Raw genomic sequence first — 10553 nt, 5'->3', positions numbered from 1 at the left:
TGAGTCACTGCTACAAATTCTGAGCAGGGATTTTGGCTCGGAATCGAGAAATCACGATTTTTCCAGCTTCCGAAGACCCTAGCTCCCAAAGTACTGCTTCAATTTCAATGCAGTGAGCATTGTTGAATTCGCCCTGAAACGAACTTGGTGTGTTGACCTCGTTACATCCCTTTCCTTTTATATAGAGCTGAGACCCCGTTAGTGACAGTACATACATTGATGGTAGTTTTTAGTGTTACATGCCCCTGTGAGTATAACTTGATGCTATTATTTTCATAACAAGCAAATGTGAGATTCCCAACATCTTATATCAAATGAAAAAAAACCCTTGCGTTCCCAAAACACATAGCCCTTGGAATCTTGCGTGTGCATGCAGGTTTATGCCCAAGCCACGAAGTGTGGAAGTCTCTAGTGGGGTCTGGGCCATAGCCCCCCTGTAAAATGTTATCATTTGCAAGTCAAAGTAGCTGAGAGAAACTTTATTTTATTTTGTTGTTTCCTTGGGGAAAATACGTTTTTCGGTTACCTCTTGTGTTTCATGAACCATTGCTCCACAAGTCATTGCCATTATTTTGAAGAAGGATCAACTTAACTTTCACCCATTCAACGAGTTTTACAGTTTCATAAAAAATTTGGGGAGGAGTGGCACACAACGAGTGACTTGAAAATCTCTGAACCGCGAATAGCTGTGTATAGTTGAATTCACGACATATATGGACATACACGGTTCGGACTAACACAAAATGCTTTGCATGCAGAACACACAGGTAGAACACTAATAAACCCTAACCACATCACCATATGATATGTACTGGTATCACATTTTGTTGATCTTGACATATGTCTGTAAACATTATATAAATTAAATGGTCTCTTAGTAAATATAAGGGACAATTTTGCAGATTACATCCTCAAGAGAAGTAACACAGCTGCAAGTGCTGCATTATTATTACCCTGCTCTATAGATCACACACGATTTTTCATTCTCAACTCCCTGTGGAGAACACAACCCAAGGTGCCCATGAGGTGACAGGAAGTTAACTGTAGTTTTACCATCTAATGCTTGCTATCTCATCTTAATTTGTACCCATTCACCGCTGGATGAACAGAGGCATATTGTTGTTACAGGATATTTATACTAAAAGCCATTAATAACGCAATTTGACATTCATACTCTCTTTACTCACACAAATGTGAACATATATCAATGTAACTGGCAGATTTGTTTTAAGTGAACGTCTGGATAATTTAATCTGACACATCCAATCAACTACAACATCAGTGACGCAACGACAACAAACAATGGAGGGGTCACTTGCAGTCAATATTATGTGTGTCCACCGTGCACTGCAAGACATGCTCGCAGTCTCCAGAGTATTGAAAGACACACATTTCTCAGGAACAGCTGTGGGATGGTCTGCCAGTGATGTTGAAGGACCGGAGTCAATTCAGCAACTGTCCTTGGTGGCACAAGTTGATTTCGAACTCGCCGTCCAAGTTCATCCCACAGATGCTCGATTGGGTTCATGTCTGGTGACAATAAAGGCCAGTCCATCACATGAACATTCTCATTATTAAAAAAATCCCTTGTTACCATGGCTGCATGGGGATGTGCATTATCATGCTGAAAGATGGTTACAATCACTAGTGGTGATCCGATTAATTGAAATAATCGAAGATTGGTCGCAGTGACTAAACGACCAAGCAATTGATCATGTTTTCTCATAATCGAACACAAACAATTCTGGAACACTTGTTTTCATCAACAATATTTTTCATAAGGTTGGTTTTGTCTGTTACATTTCATAAGTACTGTAAGCTTGTTCCAACCATGAATGAATTTATCTTAACGACATCAAGAAATTTCTGTTCCTAACATACTTGTCATATTCTTTAAAGATGTGAAATTTTGCCCAAACCCCCATAATAACTACATGTTTTTTCCTTATTTATTTGTGCATTAACAAATTTCATAAATAACGCTAACCAATTATTTTCGATGATTGATCGGTGGTAATGAACCAATCATCAATTATGAGATTTTAACCAATTCCCAACACTAACAATCACTAGGCTGGCCCTTAGACAGCTCGCCCACCATGCCCCGTGGTATTTCTAACCAACCACTTGCCCAAAGAGACACAGGTTGGCCACATTGTAATCTACCACCTTTTAACAAGACACTTTGTCAGTTTGTTGATGCTGGTTGCTATGGTTTCAGGTAACGATGTTGAGGAGCAGCCTCCAGGCAGTGAAGGAATCTGTTCAGCTGTTGAGGTCAGCAGTGAGAGGGGCACCATGTCTCAATGTGGATCAGACTCGGGTAATATATTCAGAGGAGAATGTCCTCGATAAAGTTTGAATGCAAATGTAATTTCAGTGAAAGTAAAACATTTTGATTCAGCTAAGATTATGTCCTGAAAGTGCTGAACTAGTGTTGGGAATCGGAAACCAGATGAACTGTCGATTATCAAAGGACTTGATTCTCGATTATAATCAAAATATATACATTTTTAATGTAATTACCAATTTTAAGGATTTGTTCCCAGCTTTTTTCTGATTAATGATTTTTTATAACTAATACTGTCATGCAATGAAATGCACGCATGTAAGAAAAACACTGGAATTGTAATTAAACAATAAAAGTGGTTAAAATTATACAATGTGCATAGCTTTACGCTGTTGAGCGCTTGTTTGTTCGTGAATATTCATCAAATGTAATGGTTAGTTTACTTCATTCAAGTGTGTTATACTAAAACAAAATTACGATTGATCGAAAATATGTTTTTGACAATCAATAATTATTTTTGATCCTTCTATCGAATGATTTTCGATCATTGGAACACCACCAGTTTACTCCCAACTTTCCTCAAAAGACGAAGTCGTCAAGTCTTCATTAACATGCTGGTTCCAGGTTTCTTCATTTCAACGTTATTGCTGTCCTTAAGCCAGTAAATGATCAGTAAATGTAATATGCAGAGGCCCAGATAAGCTGCGTATCCGGGTAAAATACGCATAGAAAATTCCCATTTACGCATTAAAAAATAATTGTTGCATACCAACTACGCATTTAAAATGTTAGATACGCAAAAAGTTTAAAACAAGTGCGTACGGAATATATTTATAAAAATCGCTTTGGTATGAAAATGACATTGATTGCTATCAAGTTGTACTGTTAGTATATGGCAAGTGTTGTACTGTCAGTATAGGATGAGTGATTTCCATTATATTTAAGTTGGTTTTGATTAGGTATGACATAAGGCAGAACATACCTTTTTAGTAAACTTACTCAATGACATAATACTTAGGTAAGTAAAATGAGTCAATGACTGAAATAAGCACATATTAGAAAGCAGTGGGTAACGGAAAATGAAATACCCACTCAACATTCATAATACCCACTCCAAAAAAATACAGTGGGTACAGTACCCACATGAGCTAAATCTTATCTGGAGCTCTGAATATGGAGTAAAGAGACATACAGAGCATTCAGTGTATTTCTTACGAGAACAGACATGCTGGTTATTTGTAGCATACAACAGACACCTTCCATTTCAAACAGTCATACCGTTATTGCACTCCACGACATGCAATGTAAATTAATTGCATCTATGCTCATGGATACAATGTTTTGAGAGTAAGGAATGCTGTGTGTTGATGCTGCAGTCAACGGTGGTGGTGGAGCGGGTGTTTCCGATGCCGATGGGCAAGGTGGGAGAGATGCCACGTCTGAAGAACAAGCACCGCGTGTACAGACTGAAGGAGAGAGTACACAGCAAGCCTGCATCACCCATTAAGTGTATTCTGCTGGAGGATATCAAGGGTTGGTTACTGACACATATTGAGTGATTGAGTGAGTTTAGTTTTACGCCCCACTCAGCAATATTCCAGCTATATGGTGGCGGTCTGTAAATAATAGAGTCTGGTCCAGACAATCCAGTGATCAACAGCATGAGCATCGATCTGCGCAACTGGGAACTGATGACATGTGTCAACCAAGCCAGCGAGCCTGACCATTACATCCCGTTAGTCACCTTTGACGATAAAATCATGGGTTACTGAAGATTCATTCTAACCCGGACCTTCACGGGTCCTGACACAAAAAAGAGGTGTGTTGTTTCACAAGACTTAAACTACGGCAAGATTATGAAAAGACACCAGAAATACGCTTCATACATTGTTTTGATTTGTTCTATTTGTGGTTGTTTTACTCTACACTCCAGTAAATGACGGCATCCTACAAATAAGTGAGTTTTGACCTGCTAGTCCAGTGGTTGATGTTGTGAACACCAATATCCACTGTCCGGTTACCATGCTTACAGTGACACACAATCAGTCAAGTCAACAAGCCTGACCACCCAATCCATCTTATGATCTGCATAGTGATTTTTTGTAATTATTGTCATATTTCTGAATTTTTGAATGACAGATAAGACCAGACGCCCAGGAAAGTGCTTGGCCCAAATTAGATAAGATGTACATACAAACTTGAGAAAAAACAAGTTGTTCACTGAGCTCCAGCATTAAGCTATTGTCATACATGTTCATTCCATCTGCAGGGTTCATATTAGAAGATGATATTGCGGATATTTATTTTCAAATTGGACACTGACAAGACTCACATTCTCACTCACATTCACACACTTTCTACAGGAACTCATTTAAAGGTCAAATATACTGAAATAAGAACATCAGATAAATAAATAAACAAAACTTATTGTACATGTTCATGTTGTTCAGAACTGTTGTTAAAAGTTTATTTCTCCCTGACAGGGGTCGGAGTGAAGGGAAGCGTGATCAGTGTGGACAGAAGTCTATTCAGGAACAAACTGTACCCCACCAAGGCGACGTACGCCTCCCAGAGAACCTGGCTGAGTTGGGGGATGAGGTATGTGTCTTCCTGTCATATACTACAGTAAACTATGTTATAACAGTGTTTAAAACTCCCAAATTTCCAAGCTGGACAGCCGAACTGGTAACTTAAAAAAATTACTAGTCCGGATACCAACTTGCCTGTCCGGTTTTCAACAATAAAAAACCCAAACAAAATCAGGTTCGTCAGGTTACTGTTTGTAGGCATCACAATGACCTACATAGCACTAACAGGCAATGCACCCAGTTTAGGTAAACTGAAAGTACACGTGTTGTGATTGGTTATCGTAACATGAACTGTCCAATCGTAAGTAGTTTAACATAATCATCATAATACCGTAAACACCTCAAACTGACGACAAGAGAACCTGTCTGATATTATGAAATATTTACTGTTAGGGGTAAAAATATCTACCAGACCACCGGACAGGCTACTTTTGAAATATGACCGTCCGAGATGAAAATAGACCGTTCCGGACGGTCGGGCAGGCGGGAATTTTAAACGCTGGTTATAATGAACAATTTTTAACTAATCCTGCACTACTTACTTCCTGCACTTATTGCTTACGGCTCGAAAAGCGTGGCTTGCCAGACGATGTCAAAAAGACGTAGAACTGCAATCACTTCCTGGTCTCGGCTGCTAACTCGTCTGCGCATGCGTCACCGGAAGGTGACGTCAGCCACCTCAGATTATTGCTTTTCGGACGCCTCGTTAGACGTGTTGTTTGCCAGCTCAACTTGTATCCTACGGGATTATATTTTGTGAACCATTAATAAAGACTGACTTTGTGTGTATTTTGTTTTTGTACCTCTACGAAAGTGTAGGTATTATCTTTCACTTTCTTTTTGTCATTCAGTAGTTCTGTGTAGTGATGTCGCTCGCTTATACACGGTCCCGTCATCACACTTTCATTTCGCCATTAAAACACTTTGTCGTGATTTGATACGCCGTTGTGTTTCATTTGGTTCAGGCTTATATACTATACCATATAATAGTGGTATATTTATTGTGCCTGTATTATGGTCTATTAAACTTTCAGTTATTTTGAGACTTTTGTTCTCAACTTTGCTGTTATATTCATTACTTTGTATGTGCGTTTACTGGGTTTTCTGCTTCATTGCAGATCTATGTACAGCCAGTTGTATACATTGTCGGGTGGGAAGTCTCAGAAAGACCCTCATCCCGATGTTTGAAATGTACTGCTCAATGTACCCCTGGCCATAAATGTGCCAGCTGCGCTGTGCTATCACCCAAGAGTTTCTCCGTTTATCTACAGGTTGTTAAGAAAGCCTGGGACAACAGAGACGGAAGAGTTTGTCTACTACTGACTCGGTCTTGACGACCACTACGCCTACGCTAAGTGTTGCGGCGCCAACTGTGTCAACGAGTCGCCTGTCACCAGCATTCAGATTATGTCTTCGCCGCTTATGTCGCTGGTGTTACAGCGTTTGGCTGGGCGCTTACAGCTTCGCCGGGCGCTTGGATCGGCGGCGCCTCTGGCGCTCGGGCGCTTTGGCACTCCCTCACCTCCTCCTGCTGTTGCCGATGTCATCTCCACAACGACCGATGGGCCAGCAGTTTGCGCCGTATCAGACACCCCAGCCAGTGTTCCCGGGGCAGGCGCCTTATGCGTATCAACCACATACGGGGTTTCCAATGCCTCAGGCGCCTATGATGCAAACGCCATACGGCCACCAGCAGTTTGATGTATCCACGCTCAGCACTCTCTTGACTTTATTATCAGGTCAAGCCGGTACATCAGCGCCTATGCCGCTTATGCCACCAGCTACATCGGGCGCCTCTCCCCTACGGCGCCTCCAGCGCTTTGCCACCTTTGCCACCTCCGACGATTTCGGCGCTCTGCCTCCTCCAGCATCGGGTGCCTATCTTGTCAACTTTGTCTGCTCCTGTGCCTACGCCTAACGCCTCCCGTTGCCCACGCCTTCGCAGGCGAACATAGGTCGAGACCTCGTGAGTAAAGGCGTCTTCTGCTAAAGGCGCCTGTCTGCAGTAGCCGTTCCCCTTGCGTTTACGTTCACCGTCCTCTGAGAGGGACTTTGCCCCAGACTATAGAAGAAGACACGGGCTCTAATCACCTTGGCTTTGATCACGTGTTTGACTGGATTGCTGATCGTTTAATAGCCTCAGTCCCTTCACCAGGCCCTGATGTTGCAAAGTCACTTACTATTTGGGACTAGCGCCTTCCTTAATGTTACCAGCACATGAGGCGGTCAGAGAGATTCTCTCTACCCTTGATGAAGATTTCAGCGGAATGTCTCTCAACCCAACTATTAAAGCCTAGAGTATCGTCGTGATGACTATCCTATTCATGGCTTGGACTTTGCCCAGACAGTGACTAAGGTGGATGAGGAAATGAAACGTGTGACAGGTTCTTCCTCTGTGTCCTCCTATAAAGTTCAGGATACAAAGGGTCGCGACTTTGGACTTAGAGCTTAAGCGTATGCTCCGCCCTATATCGGCATTGGCGTCAGCGACTGATGCCATCACTCAGGATCTTAAGGAAATAAATCCGGATCGACTGGATCATCTTACAACTATGATGCTATGGCAGGGTAAAGTGATCACTGACCTGCGTGAACACCTTAGGGTCGGCGCTTGCCAGCGCGTGCGTAATTAAATTAAGCAGGCTTCCTCTCCTTTTTCTTCATGGGATTGAATTTCAGCGAAATTATTCCACCAACCCTGGTCATCGCCGTCTCTGTTTAACGATGCCATTCATGATGTTTATCGGCAGGTGTGTGATTTTTTGCCAAAGGGGAGACTGCCTTGAAAGCGTTTCAAAAGGGACAACGTCCTGCCTCCGATCATCCAACACCTACCAGCCTCTGCGACCGCCTGTTCGGCGTGCAGAAACTCAGCGCCGTCTCGTGGCAGGGGCGTGGTGCCAAGCCTAGATCAGACAGGGGTGGATATCAACGTCGCCCGTGCTCCGCCCAGGGCGACGGGCGAGGGGCAAGTGAAGTGAGGGACACGCGCTGCGACTGGACACTCCCACCTCCAGTCGCCCCAGTTTATCCTACACCGGTAGGTGGGAGAATAGGGATCTTTTGGGAAAATTGGTCCATCCTAGAGGATCCATACGCCACCGATATATTGAGGCAGGGGTTTCTCCCCTCCTCTCCGATCCACCTCTGACAATGTTCCGCTCCGGCACAATCACTCTCAGGTTCAACACAACCTTCTAGCGAGAGAACATAGCGATTTTGTTGGAGAAACGAGCCATCGAACTCCTCCCATATCCCATCATAACACCAGGGTTTTATTCTCCAATATTCTTAGTGCCGAAGAAAGGGTCCGCGAAAATGAGGATGATTCACAATCTGTCCTATTTCAACGAGACTTGTCCTGGAACGTCCTCCGCACTTCGAATGACGCTCCTCGAATACCTCAAAGCTATGGTATCGTCCAACGACTTCCTCATCAGCCTGGACCTACAGGGTGCATACCTCCATGTTCCATCACGCCCAGCGACAGGAAGTACCTGTGCTTTATTTTCAACAATCAACATTTCCAATGGGCTGTCCTCCCATTTGGAATTTCAACGCCCCGTGGTTGTTCACACGCATCACAACTCCTATTTCCCGTATCTGCATTTGAGGGGCATCAATTTCGACCTTCGCACCTGGACGATTGCCTTATGCACCTGTTAGACCCGTTCTACTTCTTATACAACAACGGGATTTCACCTTTCGTCTGTTGCGCCAACTAGGGTGGCTGGTCAACTTGGACAAATCGGAGCTTGTCCCGACTCACACTCTGACGTTCATCGGAGGCCATTTCCAGACGGACAAGAACCTAGTTCAGATTCCCTGGACAGGTGGGACAAGATTCAGTCTCTGATTCCACGCGTCGCTCTCCCAACCTCTGTCCCTCAGAGAGTGGCAGTCACTTCTGGGATTGTTGACGCCGGGCGCAGGATCTTACCAGCAGAGGGCGTCTTCAACTTCGTCCTCTGCAGCGTTTTCTTCAACCATACATTTCGCCGGGCAGACGTTCATCAACGGTTTTGCCTTCCACCTCAGTTACATCGCTATCTTCTTTGGTGGACTCGCCCATTGAACGCTCTTAGGAGGAGTCTCTTTGACAGAGCAGCTTCCGGATTGCCAACTGTTCGTGGACGCCTCCCTGCAGGGTTGGGCTCCACTTACGACCAGACAGCATCCGGCCTGTGGTCGGGTCAACACATCAACTGGCATATAAACAGTCTGGAGTTGGAGGCCGTGATCCGCGCTATTCATCATTGGGCACATCGACTACGCAGGAACTTGTCTTCTAGTGGCTACAGACAACACCACGGTCAGTATGGTACATAACGAAGGCAAGGGTCGACACACTCACAGCTTCTCCTCGATCAGACCTTTCGGCTCTTTCAACTGGTCGGCCGATCTCCACATTCTGTTGAGAGTTCGCATATTCGAGGTGCCGCAATATACTAGCAGGCGGCTCTCGAGACCCGACAGAGTTGCTCCCACGGAGTGGATGCTACACAAGGAGGCCTTCACTCTCTTAAGTCACGCACTGGGTTCTCCAAACATAGATCTGTTTGCCACCAGCCAAAACCATCAACTGCCAGTGTATGTGTCCCCAGTCCCAGATCCAGCGGCTTGGGCGGTGGATGCTCTCAGCCCTATCATGGGAGGGACTTCACGCGTATCGCGTTCCGCCACCAGTTCTATTACCCAAAGTTCTCGCGAAAGTCAAGGAGACAACTTGCTTACGACTAATTTTGGTCGGCGCTTTGGTGGCCAGCCAGGAACTGGTTTCCGCTTCTACAAAGTCTAGTGGTAGGAGATCCCTTCCCTCTACCCACGGAGGAACGTTCTAGTGCACCCCTCACAGCCGTCTTCCGCATCCGGCTCCAGACCCGATTCAATCTGCACGCGATGGACCATTTGCAGAAAGCACTGAGTGCTAAGGGTTTTTCGGCTAGAGCAGCCAAAGCCATTGCGACCGCGCACAGAACTTCTACTAGACATTTGTATGGCGACAAGTGGCAGTCGTTTGAACGCTTTTGTGTTACCAAGAAGCAGGATCCGCTGACTGTGTCTCCTCAGTTCATAGCAGATTTCTTACTTTATCTCCGAACGTCCAGGCGTCTGAAGGGAGGCACCATTGCCACGCATTTGGCGGCAATTAGCTCTGTTTTAGCGATTCCCACTGACAGAAGGATTTCCAAAATCCCAGAATTACAGGCCATGCTTCGGCTCATTCCGACTTGAAGACTAGAAGTTGAAGTTTCGATCCGCCCGGCATGGAATCTCAACACTGTTTTAGACCATCTCCGTGGTGCACCGTATGAACCTCTTGATAACGCTTCCCTCGCTGATTTATCCAGGAAGACGGCATTTCTGTTGTCATTAGCGACTGCGGCTAGAGTGAGTGAGGTTCACGCCCTTGACGTGACTAGGATCAAGTTTGAACGCCGTCGCCATGGTTCTGTGCACTTAGGTATGTGTTGGGATTTCATCCTAAAACCAACTACCAGGTCAACCTGATCGCCAGTTTTCCATCCCGCCATTATCATCTATTGTTGGCTCTGAAGACGATGCGGAATTACTGTTATGTCCGATTCGATGGCGCTCAAAACTTACATTGATCGCACCAAAGGCGCTTCGTGGTACAAGGAAACGGTTATTTCTTCCACTGTCCCGGGCGTCGC

Source organism: Haliotis rubra, unplaced genomic scaffold, assembly GCF_003918875.1.
Source record: "Haliotis rubra isolate DU_JTF1 unplaced genomic scaffold, ASM391887v1 Scf96, whole genome shotgun sequence".
NCBI lineage: Eukaryota > Metazoa > Mollusca > Gastropoda > Lepetellida > Haliotidae > Haliotis > Haliotis rubra.
Note: the sequence above shows the minus strand (reverse complement) of the source record.